This window comes from Cetorhinus maximus, chromosome 14, assembly GCF_964194155.1.
Source record: "Cetorhinus maximus chromosome 14, sCetMax3.hap1.1, whole genome shotgun sequence".
In the NCBI taxonomy this organism is placed as follows: Eukaryota; Metazoa; Chordata; class Chondrichthyes; order Lamniformes; family Cetorhinidae; genus Cetorhinus; species Cetorhinus maximus.
In genome coordinates, this window is record NC_135892.1 from 65,318,218 (window position 1) to 65,339,238 (window position 21,021).

The 21,021-nt window shown below is 46.4% G+C and overlaps 1 non-coding gene across 1 annotated transcript; it reads left to right on the forward strand.

Annotated features, from left to right (window-relative positions):
* Positions 1-8,994: 8,994 nt before the first annotated feature.
* On the forward strand, positions 8,995-9,189 carry LOC144690235 (U2 spliceosomal RNA). The gene has a single exon (XR_013578827.1). It is a non-coding gene; the product is annotated as a U2 spliceosomal RNA (small nuclear RNA).
* Positions 9,190-21,021: the final 11,832 nt, after the last annotated feature.

The following is a 21,021-nucleotide window of genomic DNA, read 5'->3' on the forward strand; positions in this document are numbered from 1 at the left end:
TGGGGATCAGGTGTTTCAGTACTCTAGTGGATGTCTGGGCTCTCAGCTTAGCATACATAATGAAACTTGGTAGAGAGCCCAGAAATCCATTAGTCTGTTAAAACACCTGAGCCCCTGAGCCCCAGAGAAAACATTGCTTGAAGACATCTGCCTCTCTGATCTATGCTGTCGATTTCATAATGTTTCTTTATTCAAGATGAAAAGGTTTCAAGTGCTTGAAGTTTCCGCTATATCAGAGTTCACAACACAAAATAAGAGCTCATGGAGTAGGGGTAACATATTAGCACGGAGAGAGGATTGGCTAGCTAACAAAAAACAGAGTAGGCATAAATGGGTCATTTTCAGATTGGCAATGTGTAATAAGTGACCAGGATCAGCATCATCTATTTACAATCTATATCAATGACTTGGATAATAGGACCAAATGTATGGTTTTTAAATTTGCTGATGACACAAGGAAAACTAGGAAAGTAAATTGTGAGGAGGACATAAGGAGTCTGCAAGGGGATATAAATAGGTCAAGTGAGTTGGCAAAAAATTGGCAGATGGAGTATAATGTGGGAAAATGTGACTTGCCCATTTTGGAAGGAAGAAGGGAAAAGCAGCATTTTATTTAATTGAGGAGAGTTTGCAGAGCTCTGAGGTACAGAGAGATCTGGGTGTCCTGGTACATGAATCACAAAGAGTTAGTATGCAGGTACAGCAAGTGATTAGGAAGGCAAATGCAATGTTGTTCTTTATTGCAAGGGGAATGGAATATAACATTAGGGATATTTTGCTACAGTTGTATAGGGCATTGGCGGGACCATATCCTAGAGCACTATATACAGTTTTGGTCTTTTTTAAGAAAGGATAGAATTGCATTAGAAGCAGTCCTGGAAAGGTTCATTCAACTGATTCCTGTAATGAGGGGGTTATCCTTTGAGGAAAGGTTGGACAGGTTGGGCCTGTATCCATTGGAGATCAGACAAATGAGAGGCGATCTTATTGAAAGACCCTGAGGGGACTTGACAGGGTGGATGCTGAAAGGATGTATCCAATTGTGGGAGAGACTAGAACTAGGGGACACCATTTAAAAATAAGGGGAATCCCAGACATAAGGAGAATTTTTTTTCTCTCAGAGGGTCGTGGGTCTGTGGAGTTCTTTTCCCCAGAAAGTGGGGCACAGGATCATTGAATATTTTTAAGGCTGAATTAGATAGATCCTTGATTCACAAGGGAGTCAAAGGGTATAGGGGGCAGGAAGGGAAGTGGAGTTGAGACCACAATCAGGTCAGCAATGATCTTACTGAACGGCAGAGCAGCTTTGAGGGACCGACTGGCCTACCCCTGCTTTTAATTCGTACGTTCGTGTTGACACTTTGAAGGGCTTGGATGATTGACACTTTTATTGGTCTGTAGTAAAAATAAAGGCGGAATTTTCTGTTCCAGTTGGCGGCTGGCGTGATAGGTGGCGTGAGCGGACAATATGGCACGATCGGTTTCATGACGACAGGAAGTCAGGTTGCAATTGTCTGCTCAGCCCGTCGATAGTGGGCTGCGTTTCCTGTCATCGATCATCAGGAACCTCATTGTAATACATCTGCATATCATTATCAGGCCATCCCACCAGGCTCTTACACCCCCACTGGATTGTCCGGTCACGTTGGCGGGAAAGCACGCCAATGTGTTTCATAACAGCACAGAAGTGACGGGCACTTGGCGGCCTTCATTTTGGGTGAACTGGAGATGAGTGCACATTCTGCAGAGCTTGCCAGGGTTGCCTGTTGCTTTGCAGGCTTCAGCAGCTCTGGGGGGGTCGGGGTTAAGTGCCGCCCTGCCTTGGAGGAGGCTTTTGAGGGTGAGGGGGAGTGGGGGGCAAGTTTAGCCTTGCCGTTGAGGCGACTGGTGGCGGATGGGAAGTGGTGGCTAAGGGCAGCCCTACCTCTGAGGCAACTGTCGCAGGGAGTTGGGGGCAAGGGCAGCCCTGCCGTTCAAAGTAGTGCACAAGCATTTGGGGTGGGGGGCCGAGTGGGCGAGGGAAGTGGCCATGCATTCAGGAAGCCTATATAAAGTGACCATTCCAGTACAATTCAGTCAGTTCAGGCACAGTCACAATGATATGATTGGGGTTGGGCTCCTAGTTTATCTGCCCACTCAAGCAACGAGGGGCATCAAAGTGCCACCAATCTCTCCAGAGGTTCCCCTTGTGCACCTCTCCCTGCCACCCCCCCCACAACCCCCCCACCCCCTGGCACCGACTGCAAATTCATGAGCGCTTTAGTGGACTGCAGAGCAGTTGGACTGCACACGTTGTACAATCTCCTTGCTGAAGCTGGCCATGCAGCAGTCATTGCTGCAGGCGCTCACAGCTTCTTGTAATGTCAGCATCCCGGTTTGGACCAGTCTCCCCCATGGTTAAAGCTAACAGCGCAGACATGCAGCGCATTAACCTCTAGCCATCCAAACGGTTGCCAGCACTCTCCCGGAAGCGTTAGGGGGCCGTCACACTTAACAAGGGCAGATGCTTAGTACATCCATGCTAACCACGTGTCTCTCTCTTTCACCCTGCAGGAGGATCACATCAGGTTCATGGAGCCTGTTGAACTAGCTATGTACCTGATGGCCTACAGAGTGTGAAGAAGAGTGAGGAGAGAGCGACTGAAGCTCCTGGCTGTGCAGAAGCAGGAACAGCAACCTCAGGAAGAAGGGATGGCTGGGGCTCCCGCACACGCCGCCCAAGAGCCACAGCGAGCCATTGCTGGTCAGCACCTAGTGACACCCAGAGTCTATAGACACCGCCTTTCATTCCTGCAGATGACCAAGTACCAGTGATGCCGAAAACTGCGAATGTCTAGGGAACTGGTCGCTCACATCTGCCAGACACTGCAGGGTTTGGTGCCATGGGGACATGGAGGGCATCCACTGCCAGACTTTAGAAGCATCTGATGTTTTGTCCGCCTTCAGCACCTGAGCCCTTCAGGAGCTGGAGCACAGCATCATTGGTCACAGATGCTGGTGTGCTGGGGGCCAGGCCCTCCTGAAAGGTACTGGGAGCACACAGAAAGAATGAGAGAACTCTGTATTGCCTGCCCACTACATTCTGGCAGCAATGAACAACACCGCCGAGGTGCAGGCATCAGTGATGTCTCCAGGGAGTGTGAGGCTAGACCATCACTTTGGTCTGAAGGCTGCGCAGAGCACAGGGAAGAGGCCCTGGACTGAGACACCTGCCTTTATCTTGTGCAGAAAGGTTTCACATCTGAGTGACACGAACACTGCTCAGCAGAACAAGGAGCCAGAGGCAGGGAGACATTGTTGGGAATTTGTTGATAATAGTGAATAGTATGAACAAGCGATTAACACCCCATGCCCAGGCTGTGCAACTAATTCTCCTTAACTGGCCTAACCCTGTCACTACGTCTTGGTGCTCCCCGGACATTCACAGCGAAGATGGAGGCAGCCTGCTGACTGTGTGTGATGTCTTTGGCGGGAGTCCTCTGGAGGGCCGAGACTTGAAGGCCCTGGCCTGCTTTCGGGGCCCTGCTGTGTGGCAATGGCACCCTCCTCAGCCTGTGGAGGTGGAGCTGCTGAGGTCACAGGAAGAGGGGAGTCGGATGGGCTTGACACTCTCTGAGTCACCTGGATGGATGGGCCCGAAGTGTGCACTTGCAGATCCTCCTTGCTATGGGTGCCTGGGGACCCCAGGCTAACTCTGTGAGGAGCAGGGGTAGCTGGAGTGAGATTGATCTGCCCAGCACCCCTCTCATGTACACACTGTTGGAGGTCAACTATGGCATCAGCGATGGAGTTAAGCCCGCACTGCAGTGCAGGAGCGACGTCGTGGACCAAGGTCTCAATGGTGGCCGCCACCCTACAAGTGTTGACCTCGATGCATTGATATGCCGGCGCTATCACATCAGACTGAAGGCAGATGGACTCCTCCATCGTGCCTTGCAATCTGAGGAGTGCAGCGGGCATCCCTTCCTGATGTTCCCGAGCTTGCCTTTGCAGCTCCAGCAACTGTGAAATGACCAAGTCCAGAGGCTCATCATCTGACTCGGACTCAGCAAATTTCTGGCCTCCAGCTGTCCTTCAAGTGCCAGACATCTGGAAAGTCCCTGCCACCGCCTGCTGTGGTTCAGACAGTGCGATGTGCTCACCAGATTCACAATCATTCCCGGGGCTACTCTAAAGTTAAGTCCCAACGAGTTGTGTGTCTCCAGGCTGGTGGAGGGTGTGGGCGAGCACTGTGATGGGACTTCAGGGAGGGTGCCTCCAGATTCCTCTTCAGAGGTTTCTTCTGGGCTTGATTGGAGGACCTGGGTCATGGACTCTGTCAGCTGTTTGGCAGATGTGCCTGCGAAAGCAAGGGGAGATAGTTAGTGCATGGCAGTGGCCTGTCAAAGAGGACACATCACTCACAGCATGGTTGTCTGATGGATGTTACACTGCTGGATCCTCACTTGGTAGAGCAGCGCCGACCTCACTGTCAGCACAGGAACGGTCCAGATCCTTGCCGGCCAGCTGGATGGCTCTGTTTTCAAAGTCCATGGCGACCTTGATTTGGGCATTCCGCCACCGGTCTGTGACCTCTCTCTCTTGCTCTGCCAGCTTGTCCTGCATGAACAGAGATGGAGAAAGTGTTAGCAGGACGTCTGCCGGGCCAGATGATAAATGTGCCTGGCCTGTGCGGGTGGTGAGTGGTCCCATGGACGGGATGAGGAAAATGACGATGATTGTGAGAGAGTGAATGGTGATGTCCCTTGAACTGGCAGTGAGTGAGGGCCCTGTGGATGTGTGATGGGTTTGTGAGTGTGTGAGTTGAGTGATGAGGTAAGTGACTTACCCGAGTGGAACAAAGGAGACCATTCATCCCCTTGCAGCACTGGGTGGCTGTCCTCTTCTGAAGGGTGTTGGCGCTGACCACCGCTGCCACCGCCCCCCAAGCTTGGTTGGTCACGCTGCTGCCCAACCTGCAGCCAGAGTGGGGGTAGAGGACATCCTGGTAGGCCTCCATGGCATCTAGCAGTTGCTTGAGGGACCCATGATTACACCAGGGGACTGTAGTCTTTTTGCCTTTGAGGGCCATTTCTCCTGGGCAGCAGTGGTGAGCTGGAAGCAATGAGGTCTGTGCTTGCGGTTGGCCTTTAAACATGGCGCCGGGCATGATGCAACAGTGGGTTGATGGCAGGCGGGCGAAAGAGGACCCCGCCCACCATGGAAACGCCATGCTTCCTGGGAGTGCATTAATAATATGGCGGGTTTGGGACGATATGGCGTGAAAACCCACCATCACCATTGGCAGGTTTTACTCGCCCGCTACTGCACTTAGTGTAAACTTGGGAAAATTCCGCCTTAAGTTTATTTTTAAAAGAAATTGGAAGTTATCAATTAATTACTTTTTTAAAAAACATTTTTTACACATTCTATTGTCACTCTAGGGTTCATTGCTTTTATATAATGTTTAGTAGGGGAATGGACACAGAAGTGCCCTAGGGGAGCACGAGGGGCCATCGGGGTTGTTTGAGGGGGCATAGTTTTGCATGGAGGTGCATGAGGAGGACGTTTTGAACTTAACTTTTAAAAGGTTCCCTCATGCAGACTATGGTTCACAACTTCTTGGAAGTGCCATGAACCATGATTGTTTGAAAAGTTTGCCCAACTCCTTGAAAATTGTGGAGGACTAGAACATGCCTATCCCCACAATGGAGCCAACCATTTTTGGAGTGCAGAGTGTGGGCTTCTAATCCAACCCAGCCCACACCCTTAAAAGGCACTCTGAAAATCGGAAACACACGGCCAGTTGCAGAGGGGAAGGATTGACATGCCGCCAACAAGTTTGAGAGGATTCGGAGGAGGGAGACATCTCGGAGCCTGCACTGTCACATCTTTCTTGCATACCTTTCACCAGCACCGACACTCACATCTTAGTGGGCCTTGTGCAGTATTTGAAATGGTGGCACAAAGTGAAGCCCATCTCACTTCAGAGCAGGAGGAGATGGAAGATTCAGAGTCAGCAGTGGCCAGACCCCCTTGGAAGATGGAGGGCAGATGCAGCCCTGCTCTGCAGGGTGGAGATGCAGAGCCTCAGGAGAAATGAAATGGGCAGCTGTACCTGGAGAATCACCATGAGATGTGTGCCACATACCTGAGTTACCCTGAGGCACTGCAGAGCCATGGAATGAGAATGGAGGGGTCCATTCATCTCATTCACTCAACAATGTCTCAATGCGCACAAACTCCAGCATTGAGAGAATAGATACCCTCATGGAGAGCCATATGTGGCATCACTCTGAGTGGATGCTGGAGCAGTGCACTGATGTGCACAGGTCACAGTCTGTAGCTTTGACTGATAAGTGGTGCAAATGGTGCAAAGGAGCATGGAGCAGATGCAGCAGCCCCACCTGGTCCTTCCCCAAGCAATCTAGGATCTCATGAAAGAGTTGAGAAGGTGATAGATGGTGATGAGAGGGCGAACTCTAATGGGGTCCATTAAGATCATCCGCCTCCATGGCCCCTCTGTTGGAGGAAGCATGTGCAGAATTCTGCCTTGTGAACAGAGGTTACTCCTGCAGTGATGCCAGTACAGCAATCTTGAAGGTGGTCACTCACTATGAGGCCTCTCTGGAGGGCCACTGAGAGAGCAGAAGACCACCACAATGCATGAGACCCTTGAGGAAGTGTAGTAGAGAGTGCCACTGGTCAAAGCACCTACAGCTTACCTTCGTGAGACCGCTCAATGATGGGCTTTGCGTGAAGGTAGCTTTGGTTATCGCATCTCTCAATCTCTATGGCAGAGTTAAGCACTGAAGTTATCAGCCATCTCATCAGGGAATGAGCCTTATCAACTAACAGCTATCCTAGGGGTCATAACAATTCACTGGCAACCAGGATTAAGGAAAATCCCAAGGCCTTTTATACATATGTTAAAAGCAAGAGGGTAGCCAGGGAAAGGTTAGGCCCACTCAGGGACAGAGGTGGGAATCTGTGTGTGGAACCAGAAAAAATGTGAGAGATACTAAATGAATACTTCTCATCAGTATTCACCAAAGAGAAAGACTTAGCGGTCAATTTGTCTAGGGAAGAGTGTGTAGATAGCCTGGATCGTGTTGAGGTCAAAAAAGAGGTGTTAGGCGTCATGAAGAATATTAAGGTGGATAAGTCCCTAGGGCCAGATGGGATCTACCCCAGAGTACTGAGGGAGGCAAGGGAGGAGATTGCTGGGGCCTTGACAGAAATCTTTGTATCCTCACTGGCTATGGCTGAGGTCCCAGAGGACTGGAGAATGGCCAATGTTGTTCCATTGTTTAAGAAGGGTAGCAGGGATAATCCAGGAAATTACAGGCCGTTGAGCTTTATGTCAGTGGTAGGGAAATTATTGGAGAAGATTCTTCGTGACAGGATTTACTACCATTTGGAAGCAAATGGGCATATTAGTGAGAGGCAGCATGGTTTTGTGAAGGGGAGGTCGTGTCTCACTAACTTGATCGAGTTTTTCAAGGAAGTGACAAAGATGATCAACGATGGAAGGGCAGTGGATGTTATATACATGGATTTCAGTAAGACTTTTGACAATGTCCCTCATGGCAGACTGGTACAGAAGGTAAAGTCGCATGGGATCAGAGGTGAGCTGGCAAGATGGATACAGAATTGGCTTGGTCATAGAAGACAGAGGGTAGCAGTGGAAGGGTGCTTTTCTGAATGGAGAGCTGTGACTAGTGGAGTTCCGCAGGGATCAGTGCTGGGACCTTTGCTGTTTGTAGTATACATAAATGATTTGGAGGAAAATGTAACTGGGCTAATTAGTAAGTTTGCAGACGACATTAAGGTTAGAGGAGTTGCAGATAGTGAAGAGGATTGTCAAAGGATACAACGGGATATTGATTGGTTGGAGACTTGGGCGGAGAAATGGCAGATGGAGCTTAATCCGGAAAATGCGAGGTAATGCATTTTGGAAGGTCTAATACAGGCAGGAATTATACAGTAAATGGCAGAACCTTTATGTGCATCGACGGGCAGAGGGATCTGGGTATACAGGTCCACAGGTCACTGAAAGTGGCAACACAGGTGGATAAGGTAGTCAGGAAGGCATATGGCATGCTTGCATTCATTGGCAGGGGTATTGAGTATAAAAGCTGGGAAGTCATGCTGCAGCTTTATAGAACCTTGGTTAGGCCACACTTGGAATATTGCGTGCAATTCTGGTCGCCACATTACCAGAAGGATATGGAGGCGTTGGAGAGGGTGCAGAGGAGGTTTACCAGGATGCTGCCTGGTCCGGAGGTTATTAGCTATGAGGAAAGGTTGGAGAAACTCGGATTGTTCTCACTAGACCGACGGAGATTGAGGGGCGACTTGATAGAAGTTTACAAAATTAATAGTGGCAAGGACAGAGTAGATAGTCAGAAGCTTTTTCCCAGGGTGGAAGAGTCAATTACTAGGGGACATAGATTTAAGGTGAGAGGAGAAAACTATAGAGGAGATGTGCGGGGCAAGTTTTTTACGCAGAGGGTAGTGAGTGTCTGGAATTCGCTGCCAGAGGAGGTGGTGGAAGCAGGTACGATAGTGGTGCTTAAGAGGCAGCTCGACAAATACATGAATAGGATGGGAATAGAGGGATACAGACCCCGGAAGTGCAAAATGTTTTAGTTGACGGGCAATATGATCGGCGCAGGCTTGGAGGGCCGAAGGGCCTGTTCCTGTGCTGTATTTTTCTTTGTTCTTTGTTCTTTGATTTCTGATGGTTCCATGAAGATCACCGGCATGTACAACAGCCAAAGGATGAAGGTGTCACAGGAGCTTCCAGGATATTACAGATAATTCTCCTGATGTTATTGCTGATTGCCTCTGAATGAGGATCTTCTCTAAGCCTTCCCTCAATTATGGTGCCTTTTGCTGCTATCCTGATTTGCTCTGTGCTGTGCTAATGCTTCCTTTTCACTGTCAAAGTTGAGACCCTGCATGGACCCCATGCCTTAATTAGAAAATTCCAAACTGGCCCTTAACAAGCTGACAACAATCTTGGCCTTTTGGTTAAGATCAAGTGTAGCATCTGTTCTAATCAGTTTAATATCTGATGCGTCCCCTACTTGGGGGCCAAATATTAAATTGGTTTTTGGTACAAGGAGATGGAACAGGGGCTTGCCCCTTCCACTCCACACATCAACCTGGTATTTGCGGTGTCTCCAGGGAAATAAAGAAAAATAAAACACCCTTAATCAGCCATTTGGGCAGGTTGCCTCTCCCTGCTCTCCTCAGAGCCTTTTAAAATTTCAGTGTTTTGGTTTAGCATCGGGTCACCAGCACACCGACTCAAGAGACAGGTTTAAACATCTGCCTGCCTCCATCCATGCCCTCGCATTTAAGCAAAAATCCCAGCTATTGTACTTGAGGTGTTTTAGAAGTTCTTTTTAGTATTCAGTCAAATTTTAACTAGGTTTCATTTAAACATCAAAACATTACAAGAAATATTGAGACAAGTTTGTGCTCTGAAGTTCATATCATATTCTGCTGATGTATCACTTGGCTTAATGGTAGTGCTCCTGCCTCTGAATCAGAGGTTATGAGTTCACAAGTCCCACTTTAGGGGCGGAATTTCCTGTGCCTGTTGGTGTTGGGCATGTTCGATGGCATGAGTGGACAATATGGCGAAAACGCCAAAAATCAGTTTCACGATGTTGTCCCCTCTTCCCGTCAATGGCGGACCGAATTTCCCATCGTCGAACATCAGGAACCTCCATAAGACCATAAGACGTAAGAGCAGAAGTAGGCCATTCAGCCCATCGAGTCTGCTCCGCCATTCAATGTGATCATGGCTGATCTGAAAATCCTCAATTCCACTTTCCTGCCTTTTCCCCACAACCCTTGATTCCCTTACTGATTAAAAATCTGTCTATCTCAGCCTTGAATATATTAACAACCCAGCCTCTCCAGCCCTCTGCAGTAAAGAATTCCACAGATTCACTATCCTCTGAGAGAAGGAATTCCTCCTCAGCTCTGTCTTAAATGGGCGGCCCCTTACTCTGAGATTATGCCCTCTAATCCTAGACTCTCCCACAAAGGGAAACAACTTCTCAGCATTTACCTGTCAAGCCCCCTATGAATCTTATATGTTTCAGTAAGGTCGCCTCTCATTCTTCGAAACTCCAATGAGTACAGGCCCAACCTACTCAACCTCTCTTCATAAGAAAATCCCTTGATACCTGGGATCAACCTGGTGAACCTTCTCTGCACTGCCTGCAATGCCAGTATATCTTTCCTTAGATAAGGGGACCAAAACTGTTCACAGTATTCTAGGTGTGGTCTAACTAGTGCCTTGTATAGTTTTAGCAAGACTTCCTTATTTTTATACTCCATTCCGTTTGAAATAAAGGCCAACATTCCATTTGCTTTCCCTATTCCCTGCTGAACTTGTATGTTAGCTTTTTTGGCATTCATGCATGAGGACTTCCAAATCCCCCTGTGCTGCAGCTCTCTGCAGTCTTTCTCTATTTAAATAATATTCAGCTCCCCTATTCTTCCTGCCAAATTGCATAACCTCACACTTTCCCACATTTTAATCCATCTTCCAAGTTTTTGCCCACTCACTTAACCTGTCTCTATCCCTCTGTAGACTCTTTGTGTCATTCTCACCACTTGCCTTCCCAATTATTTTTGTGTCATCCGCAAACTTGGCGATAGTACGTTCACTTCTCTCATCCAAGCCATTAATGGTTGGTCCTCATTGTAATACATCTGCAAATCATTACAAGGCCAGCCCGCCAGAATCAACCCCCCATGCTGGATCGTCCGCCCACGTCAGTGGAAAAACACACCGACATGTTTCACAACTGTACATAACAACGTACACCTGGAGAGCTGCACTTCACTCGGGACTTCGAGGTTTGTTTGCCTACCTTGCTTCGGGCAGCACTTGCAGTCATCAGAGCCAGGCTTCACATGCAGCACCACTTTTAGGGATGATCTCTACCTACCAGGCTGCCATAAGGCGGGATGGATTCTCAATGGCTGCAGGGTTAGAGCTTACTTGGGGAATGTGGAGAAGTGGCCTCAGGCAAGGGAAGAGGCTGCAGGGTGAGGGCTGTACTGGAGAAGGGGTATCCCCGGGGCTGTGTGGGGGCACATGTTGATCTGTGCAAGTGGCCTCAAGATGGTGAGGGCTGAGAAAGCAGTCTTCTGAGGAGATCTGGGTGTCCTGGTACATGAATCACGAAGAGTTACTATGCAGGTACAACAAGTGATCAGGACAGATGGAGATGTGAGGGCGTGTGTGAGAGAATGAGTGATGATGACCTTGAGCAGGCAGTGAGTGAGATGCCAGTGAATGTGTGATGGGCTTGAGTGTGTGAATTTAGAGTGATGAGATAGTTGCCTTACCCTGGCAGCACAGATGAGGTCACTCATCCTCTATCTGCATTGGATGGCCAACCTCTTCTGTGCATCATTGGCACAGATCACCACTGCCATCACCTACTAAGCCGGAATGGTAATGTTGCTGCCTCTCCTGCAGCCAGAGCAGGGGTAGAGAACATTACGGCGGGCCCCTATGGCATCCAAAAGGTGCCCGAGAGACACTTCGCTAAACTCGGGGGCTGCAGTCTTCTTGCCTTTCATGGCCAACTTGTCTTCTGTGCAGCAGTCCTGGGCTGGAAGCACTGAGAGGTTTGCATGCGGCTGCACTTTAAATGAGGCACCTGACGTGATGAAGTGGCAAGGTGACAGCATGGCGAGCGAATCAGAGCCCGCCTACCATCGAAACGGCAAGTTCCTGGGAATGCGTGATTGATGAAGTGGGATTGGGACGATATGGCATGAAAAGCTGCCATTGCGGCTGACGGGTGAAACATTGTTTTTCCTGCCTCCTACCGGACTTATTGAAAATCTGGGATGATTCTGCGCTAGGACTTGATCACATACTCTATTCTGACATAGAAATGCTACATTGTCCAACTCACGAATGAGATATACTGGAGCTTATCTGCTGATTCAGATGAATGTAACATCTAGCTCTACTAGTTGAGGAAGAGCTGAGTGGTTTCCCTGTGATTTATCAACATTTCGCTCTCAAGCAATGCACCAAAAAAATCTGATTAGCTTGACATTAATCTCATTTGTTGTCTGGGATCTTGCTGTGCTTGCTTACAAAGCAAAATGACTGCATTTCAAAAAGTGATTGATTGGAGGTGAAATGTTCTAAAATGTGATAAGGTGGCGTTAAATTGCTTGTCCTTTTTACTGCTGGTAGCTTTGGAGTGCTTACCATCTTATGCCTAATTTTATGATCATTTTTGGATTGAATTTTTCAGATATGGTTCTGATATTAATCAAATGTCTTTTTAAATGCATCTTGCTGTACCGATTAATAAGTCCTAATGCCTTCTAGCACCTTGCAGAAGCGATCATTCATCCTGCAGAGACCCAAATGGCAGGTACTGACAGGCACTTTGATTAAATAGGACACCATAGCCAAGCCCAATCAGTGCCTTGCGAGTGGGAAGCCAGGCTGTTCTTTTATACTGCCATATGCCTGGCACAACAAGGCAAATTGTCATGTATACAAAGTCAATAGAATGTTGAACTACATATTCAGAAAAAAGAGTGTAATTTAATCACTCCTCTGCTTTGAGCCATGCTAACTTAGGTTACACCTTGAATATTGTATCCAGCTCTGATAACTAAGGCTTGAATTTTTCAGGCGATTGGTGGGCTCGGCGGGAGTGGGCGGGGGCAGTCACGGACCCAATCGCCCCCCCCTCCCCCCCGTGATTGGCTCCGCGCCGCCATTTTATGCAGGCGGGCCAATTAAGGACTGCCCAGCGTAAGACGCAAGCCGTAGCACTCAGCGCTACCTGTGCGGGAGAGGGGAGGAGGGATAGTCGGGGCCAGCGCTCTTTCGAGCCTGCAAAAGAGGGTTTCAGTCTCCCTGAGGCACAGAAATGCCCCTGGGAAATTGAATCGATACTGAAGTAATTAAATAAAAGGAGAAAAAATTTAATTAAACATGTCCCCTCATGCGACTGTCTCAAAAAAAAAATGATTTATTTAATATAAGCTTTAGGACACCTCATCCCGCTCGTGCATAAGGTTTACTAAAAAACGCGAAGGCCACTTGGCCTTTTTGCCTGCCCGCCAACCTTGAGGTTGGACGGGCAGCATTAACAGTTCCCTTAATCACCTTAATGGCCTTAATCCTTAATGGCCTTAATAGGCCGTTTACATGACGAGACATCGCAAGACAGCGCGATGACGTCGGGATGCACGCCCGATTTCATCGCACGTCATTCTACGCGTCTGCGTGTCGGGCCCGCCCGTGCATGTCGACTGAAAAATCCTGCCTAAGAAACAAAAAAAGGCATTCAAGCATTGGGGGCAGATAAGAGCCACAAGGTCGATCACCTATAGTATGAGGAACTGAGTTATGAGGAATTATTAAACATATGAGGAAGGTAACCTGGATTATTACTTCAAATTAAACTGTAGGAGTAAAGCAAGGGAACATTAGTTTAAACTGGTTTAAAAAAAAAACAACATACTGTGGATGCTGAAAATCTGAGATGAAAACACAAAATACTGGAAATACTCAGCAGCACCTGTGGAGCAAGAAAGAGAATTATCATTTAATGTCTCTGACCTTTCATCTATTCTGATGGAACGCCATCTACCTGAAGAATTAACTCTGCCTCTCTCTCCACCGTACTCAAAAGTATTCAATGTACAGTATTCAAAAGTACTGAATTGGCAGTAAAGTGCTATCGGGTATCTTGAGGTTATGTTATGATCCCAGCTGTTGTTAATACTTGACAAGTCAGATCCCAGATCTGATGTGCCTGGTGTGGTAGATCATAACTTTTGCTTAGAAACTGTGGAGGAAAGTTACTGAACAAATTCACAGGAATCTGCTGGTGAACTTTTAATACAAAGAATAAAACATTTATTAAAGCAAGAGAAGTGAGCTATATAACATCAGACATAAAGATTGGAAAGATCTCAATACAAACATAAGAAAATGATTCAAATCCTCTCTATTCCTTTACCCCAGCAATATCTTTATAGGCACATAAACCAATGAAGAGTTACCAAGAACTTGACACAAAGGCTTCTCGCTTGGGACTAGCACAATTGCAAACGGTTTTCTTCTGGTGAATTCCTGGGTATTCACTTCATGCTTCTCACCCAACTTGTATCTCACCCCAAGACACCCAAAAACCTAACTGTAAACTCGCTGTTTCTTCAATTACAAAGCAAGCAAATGAGTACCCTAACCTCAGTCTTCCAGTAGCACCTCTGTTAATCTGGTCACTTTACTGAGTCCTATAACTGATTATTCAGTTAACTACTGTCCCATTAACCATGCAATTTGTCTTCACAATCCCTATCTTCTCTCTCTGACACACACACTGAACCCCCCACCAATCTCTCAACTCCTGTCTTTTCTGTGTCTGGGTCCCTGGATCACTATCGTCGGAAACAGTAAGACTTTTCTACCCCTTTTAACCCAGCACTTCAGCTTCAGGGGTTGTAAGACCTCATTAAAAGTGTATATGTACAAACAAACACCAAAGGCTTGAAAGGATTTAGTGACAAGTCTATCCAGACTCCCAGGCACCAAGGTAATGCCCAGGGGTAATGCCCAGGGCAACCATGACTGGTTCCCCACTCTGTACCCTCCACCTTTCAGCTGGTCAGCAACAGAAAGCTCCTGAAACCTGTGTGCCGTCTTCAAAATTTCAACTTCTACCTCTAACAAGCGTTTAATGAGCTGCTTAACTACTTTAATTGACCTCAATCGGGAGGCTGGTGGGATCACTGCCCTGATTAACATTGCTAACATTAGGAACGACGTCTTGAAACCGACACACAGATGGTGGCGGTATTTTCAGCCTTTGCCCACCTTCTTTCTGCACCTGGAGGGGGTGGTGAGCGCAAAATTTCACCCAGGGTTCTGTTTCTGTTTGATTATAATGTTGAACTACATTTTCATGTCATGTAGCAAAGGCTTTCTATTTTTGTGATCCAATAATTTTATATATCGTGAAGTAACAGGGATTCAAATGCTCTGCACTTTTTACAAAAGAGCGAAGGCCACCACTTAAGGGTTGTAGAACTTGTCTTATAAAGAATAATATACGAGCTAGAAATATCATCATGTAGATGTTCGTTAGTTGAGTTATGAAAGAAAGAGCTGAGTTAAGAAATTATTAGCCAATGGCCTAGTAACTAGAGCTGTGATAGGCAAACCGAGGGCACTTAATTTAGATTGAAAGCTATTGTTTTATTGCAAGAGAGGCTATTTTATCACCATCAACCAGATAAATCCCAAATCACTGTTGGTATTAATGCTTACCTTGAAATCCAGTCATATATCACAAAAACAGAGTAATCTGTTAAATGAATAGCTGTTTCTTGTCAACACAACAGACTAAACTCCCATTGTGGTAGTGTTATGAAAACTTTCCAGAATTTATGTTAACAAAATATTCCAATGGAGAGCCACATTAGTTGAGTTCACATTTGTCAAGAGATACAGACATTACACTGAACAAAGATACAGCGTGGCACAATCTAAATTTGTTGACTTTATATGTAATTAATTCAAATTTTTTGTTCTGGCAATCTTTTTATTTTCATTTGTTTTGCCAGTGTCTAAGGAATCTTCTGGCAATTGTACAAAATTACATTATAATTCTATTTTCCATGCAACAGCTTGATGTAATATCCTAATCAGTGTAGCAATGTCAAAGCTTAGATTCAGGAAGACAATAGCAAATGTCTACAGGATGATTCTGAGTCAAGCCTTTCAGAGAGGGGGAATTAAGACTCCATTTTTTGACATACAGGGATTCTTACAAACACAAGAATGTTTCCGCATTTAAGATAATACTGTAAGACCAAGTCACCAGAATACATAAATAAACAAAAGAAGCTATTATGGACAAATTTTAAGTAATTAAAACATTGCAATGACCATTTAACCTTGGAAACACGTCCTAACTGAATTTAAATTGGTATGTGTAGAGTCAAGGGTTAATATCGGAGGCATCTGATACTGATGTAAATCTGATGTAATATTACATGAGTAAGAGATTGAGATCTGATGGGAAGCAGAAGTACATAATGTACAGCACTGAAATGTACATATAGATCTGTAAATAAACAAGAATATTGTTTACAAATAACGGTCTTTGTAACATTCTTAGGGTAACAGACAACTCTAAAGAAACCCCACCTAGACCCCAAACTCATGATGAAACATGATGGCCGCAGACATAGCGTAAAGACCCAGAAAAACTCCAAGATACAACTGCAGACCGAAAAGAGCTACAAACCTTTGGAGAAAGGACAAGAAGAAAAAAAATTGAAGACTCACCTGAGAATGGAGCATGGTGGGTGCTGCAGATGCAAACAGGCAGACAGACCTGGAATCCAGTCAGCAGTGAGTACAGGTCACAATCTACAAGCCAGACTACTGAAGCAGCAACAGATCCAGTGCTTAAGGTAAGCATGGAGTCTACACTACCAACTCCCAGGACCATTCTAAAACACAGAAGGCTCGCAACAGGCTCAATACTGGAACAATTGGAAGAAGAGATTCTCCAGATACAGGACAGCTTCAGGTTTGCATAAAGAGGGCCAGAAAGATCAGGTCAATACCTTACTCTTCACAGTAGGGGCCATAGAAGAAAATGTATTGCAAGACAGGGCTGGATGAGGCTTCAAACCCATATGAGGAAGTCCTCCAAGCATTCGATTTGTACTTCAGTGTTCAAAAAAATTTGAACATTGAGTGAACAAAACGTAATAAGAGGAGGCAAAAACTGGGTGAATACATGGAATCATTTATAAATGCCCTGAACAGGCCCATGGAGAATTGTGACTCTGGGAACCTGGGAAATAAATACACAATCATATAGTGTTCAGGGTTGTAGGTGAAACCCTATCAGATCTTTTGCAAACAAGGGAAGATTTAACTCTCACAAAGGCAGTGCAAATAGCACAACAGACTGAGCTTAGGAAGCAAAACAGAAAGGCTATTGATGGGGAAAGTGATGTCCTTTGGAAAAAGATGGGTGAAACCATTCAATATGTCAGACAAAAAAGAGGAAGTGCAGTGAAGCAAAAGCACGCAAAAATGGGAAAAAATGTGGCAACTGCTATCTTGAGATGCTCTTGGTGTGGTGGGAAAACCCTACACAAGCAGGAAGAACGTCCAGCAGGGAGAGCTGAGTGCCACAGATGTGGGAGGTTTGTACATTTTAAAATAGCCTACAGACCCAAAGTCCCTGGAGCTCATAGGAAGAAAACCAAGTAAAATCCAACAAGTGGAAGAGCAACAGAGAAAAAAAAAACCTTCCTAGGAGAAGTTAACGAAACAGAGAATAATTACTGGAGCATTAAATTAGAAGTTGATGGTCACCCCACAGAATTCAAGCTAGATGCTGGCAGAAGTATTTCAGTATTATCTGAAGGTGCAAAATGGCTTAAAAATATCACATTATACAGAACCAGGAGCCATCAGGTGGAATTTTATGGCCCTCCCACTGCTGGGATCTTCTGTTCCTGCCAAAGCCAATGGAGCTTTGAACGGCTTGCTGCATTTTACGGCCCTGCCCCCACCATGAGGGGGCCATAAAATTCCGCCTATCATTCCTGAGAAGAATAACATGTTTGCAGTTGAGGCTGATTTACAAGTTTGATGAAATTGCTGATGAGCAGTCCAGAATTGTGTTCAGAAATGAATTTCCATTCCTACTTTCAGGCTTATGAAAGCTGAAAACGGAATATCACATAACCCTCAGAGCAGATGCTAAGCCTATATGTCTCTTCATAGCAAGGAAGGCCCCTCACCAACTCTTAGACAAAGTCAAGAGCAAGATTGAACATGTTACAACAAGGGGTCATCTCTCCGGTAACCATACAGATGAAGTGGTGGTTCTGGAATGGACTTAGTACCAAAACCTAATGGTTCAAATAGAATTTACATGGACTTGACTCAATGAAACAAGTCAGTAGAGCACAAGATCCACTCAATGGTATCAGTGGATGAAAGTCTTGCCGAATTAGCGAAAAGCACCTTCTTCACAAAATTAGATGTGAATAGTTGCTTTTGGCAGTTGCCTTTGGACAAAGAATCCAGCTTATTAACTATTTTTATCACTCCATTTTTCTCATTATTGCTTTAACAGTTTACCATTCAAAACTGCAACTACAGCTGAGATATTCCAAAGAATGGTGTCTCAGACCCTGGAAGGCCTGGAAGGAGTAAAATGTGATATGGACGACATTCTTGTACATGGTTCATCGAGGGAAGAACATGACCTCGAGTGAGAGCAGTCCTCAAAGTCCTACAAGAAGCAGGTTTGACATTAAACAATAAATGTGAATTTGCAAAGCCTATGCTAAAATTCTTGGTCCATATTGTGTAAGCTTCGGGAATTACGGCCAACCCACAGAAAACCAAGATCATTGGAGAGTTCCCACAGTCTAAAAATATCACAGAATTATAAAGATCCCTTGGAAAGGACAATCAAGTAGACAGATTCCTACCAAATTTGGAGGAAATCAATGAGCCATTACGACAGCTGTTGAGACAAGGTGAAGAGAGGCGCTGGAGGGTGGACCAGCAAAATGTTTTTGGCAAGATCAAAAATTTCCAAGGGCACAATTTAATGTCCCACAGGTGGGTGTGCACCCAACCTGCTCTGGCGTAAAATCACATGAGAAGGCGTCAGGCGAGCGTCCTGACATCATCGCGCACTCACGTGATATTTCGCACTGCGGGCATGCACAAAAGTCGGAAGCTGCCCGCCGACAATTAAGAGGGCAATTAAGTCCATTGACGGCACACTTGTCTCCGATTTCTTGTGGTCCGTCCTGCCTTATGGTTGGCGGGCAGGCGAATCGGCCAGGTGGACTTTGCATTTTTCATGAAACCTCATCCAAGGGTGAGATGAGGTTTCCGTTCTTAAATAAGATAAAAATAAAAACCTATGGAGAACATTTTTATCATCGACACGTTCAGGTGCCTGATTGTGATGCTTGGACACTTTTTTCCTGATTTTCAAACATTTATTTCATGGATTTCGGATCTGCAGATCCTTGAGACAGCTCTCTGCCTTCAGGGAGCTTTCTCTCAGTGCTCACCCACGCCCACGGAAACATCATCGTCCACCTTCCTCCCACCCCCCACCCCAGCAGCGCTGAGCATTTCAGCTTTTCTGTTACTAGGCCAGCCAACGTCAAATCACAGCCAGGGGCCGATCATGGTCAGCAGCCCTTTCCCCGACTGCTCCCAGGCCTGCCGATTGCGCCTGCCTGCCAAGCAGAAAATTCAGGCCCTAATTTCACCAGAAATTCCAGTGCACTGTGACCCAGAGTTGCCAGCAATTGAAGCAGTGGATGCACCATTTACAGGCTTGGGCACAGTTCTGTTTGAACTTCAAAAGATGGACAAAGGAGGCCAGTTTATTATGCCTCGAGATCTCTCATTGACATAGAGAAGTGGTACGCACCCATTCAGAAAGAAACATTAGCAGCATGTGGGCCTATGAGAAGTTCTCTGATTGTCATGGGAATGAGGTTTAAAGTTGAAACCTTTGGTTACTCTTCTTAACCTAAAGAAAATTGCAAAAATGCTAGGATTAAATGTTTTAGGCTGAGACTCATGAGATATGATTCAGTTACTGAATATGTTCAAGAGAAGGACCAGACGACAGTAGGTGCATTATCCAAAGTTCCAGTGGAAGGAGTCAAATTGGAAGATTTAACTTTTATTGAGGAAGTGGAATCATATATTTGGCTCAATACTAAACACTTACCAGCCACAGAAAAAAGACTATAAGAAATTAAGCAAGCAAATTAAGGAAGCACAACAGCAGAATGATGAGTGCACCAAAATAAGAGTATTGCCAGAATGGATGGTCTTGTTATACTTCAAACCCCCCAGCGCTTCACAAATACTTTAAACGCAGAAAACATCTTACAATCATTGATGATTTCTTAGGGCAGAATTTTCCGTGCCCATTGGCATCAGGTGTGTTTGGCAGCGTGAGTGGACAATATTGAAAAAAGGGAAAAAGTTGGCTTCATGACATCGTGAAACCAGTTAGTGATCGTCCGTTCTGCCCGTCAATGGCCAACCGTGCTTCCCGCCATCGGACATGGGCAACCTCGTTGTAATGCACCTGCATATCATTATAAGGCTAGCCCGACGGAATCATCCGCCCACGCTAGATCGTCCGAGCACATCGGCACGATTGTGCGCCAATGTGTTTCACAACATATATAAGGCCTGCATTTGGCAGGCTGCACTTTGAGGGGAAATTGGAGGTGAGTGCACAGTAATGTTGCACTGCACTCGCAAGGGGCGCCTGTCGGACTTCAAGGTTGAGGCGCGTTGGAGGTGGAGGGGGTGGAGGGAGGGAAGGGCTGCCCTGCGGTTGAGGCAAGTTGGAGTGGGGGGAGCGGGGAGGGCTGCCCTGCGGTTGAAGGTAGTGTGCAGCACTTGCATGGTGGGGGGAGCAGTCACACATTGGTGAAGCTTTATACAAAGTGATCATTCCTCTGAGGCTGAGACAGCTGAGACGCAGCCACATTGAATTGTCTGGAGCCGGGCCTCTAGCTTATCTGCCCACTCAGGCAACGCAGAGGCATGAAAGTGCCACCAAGTGGCTGAGACTGCAAACTAATGAGCGTTTTGGTGGACTGCAGAACAGTTGGACGACTGCGCATGTTGTACAATCTCCTTGCTAAAGCTGGCCATGGAGCAGTCACTGGTGGGGGCGCTCACAGCCTCTTGCAATGTCATCATCATGGTTTGGGCCAGTCTCCCCCATGGTTCAAGCTAACAGTGCAGCCTTGCAGTGTGGGTTAGGAGAATGCCTGCACCTGAGCTGAAAGCACAGCGTGCAGTCCAGTGGACAAAGCTGCACCCAATCGGTCAAGTGGAGTGGAACGGAGGTGGGTTGGGATTCATAAAACCATAAGACCTGGGAGCAGAAGTAGGCCATTTGGCCAATCGAGTCTGCTCCGCCATTCAATGAG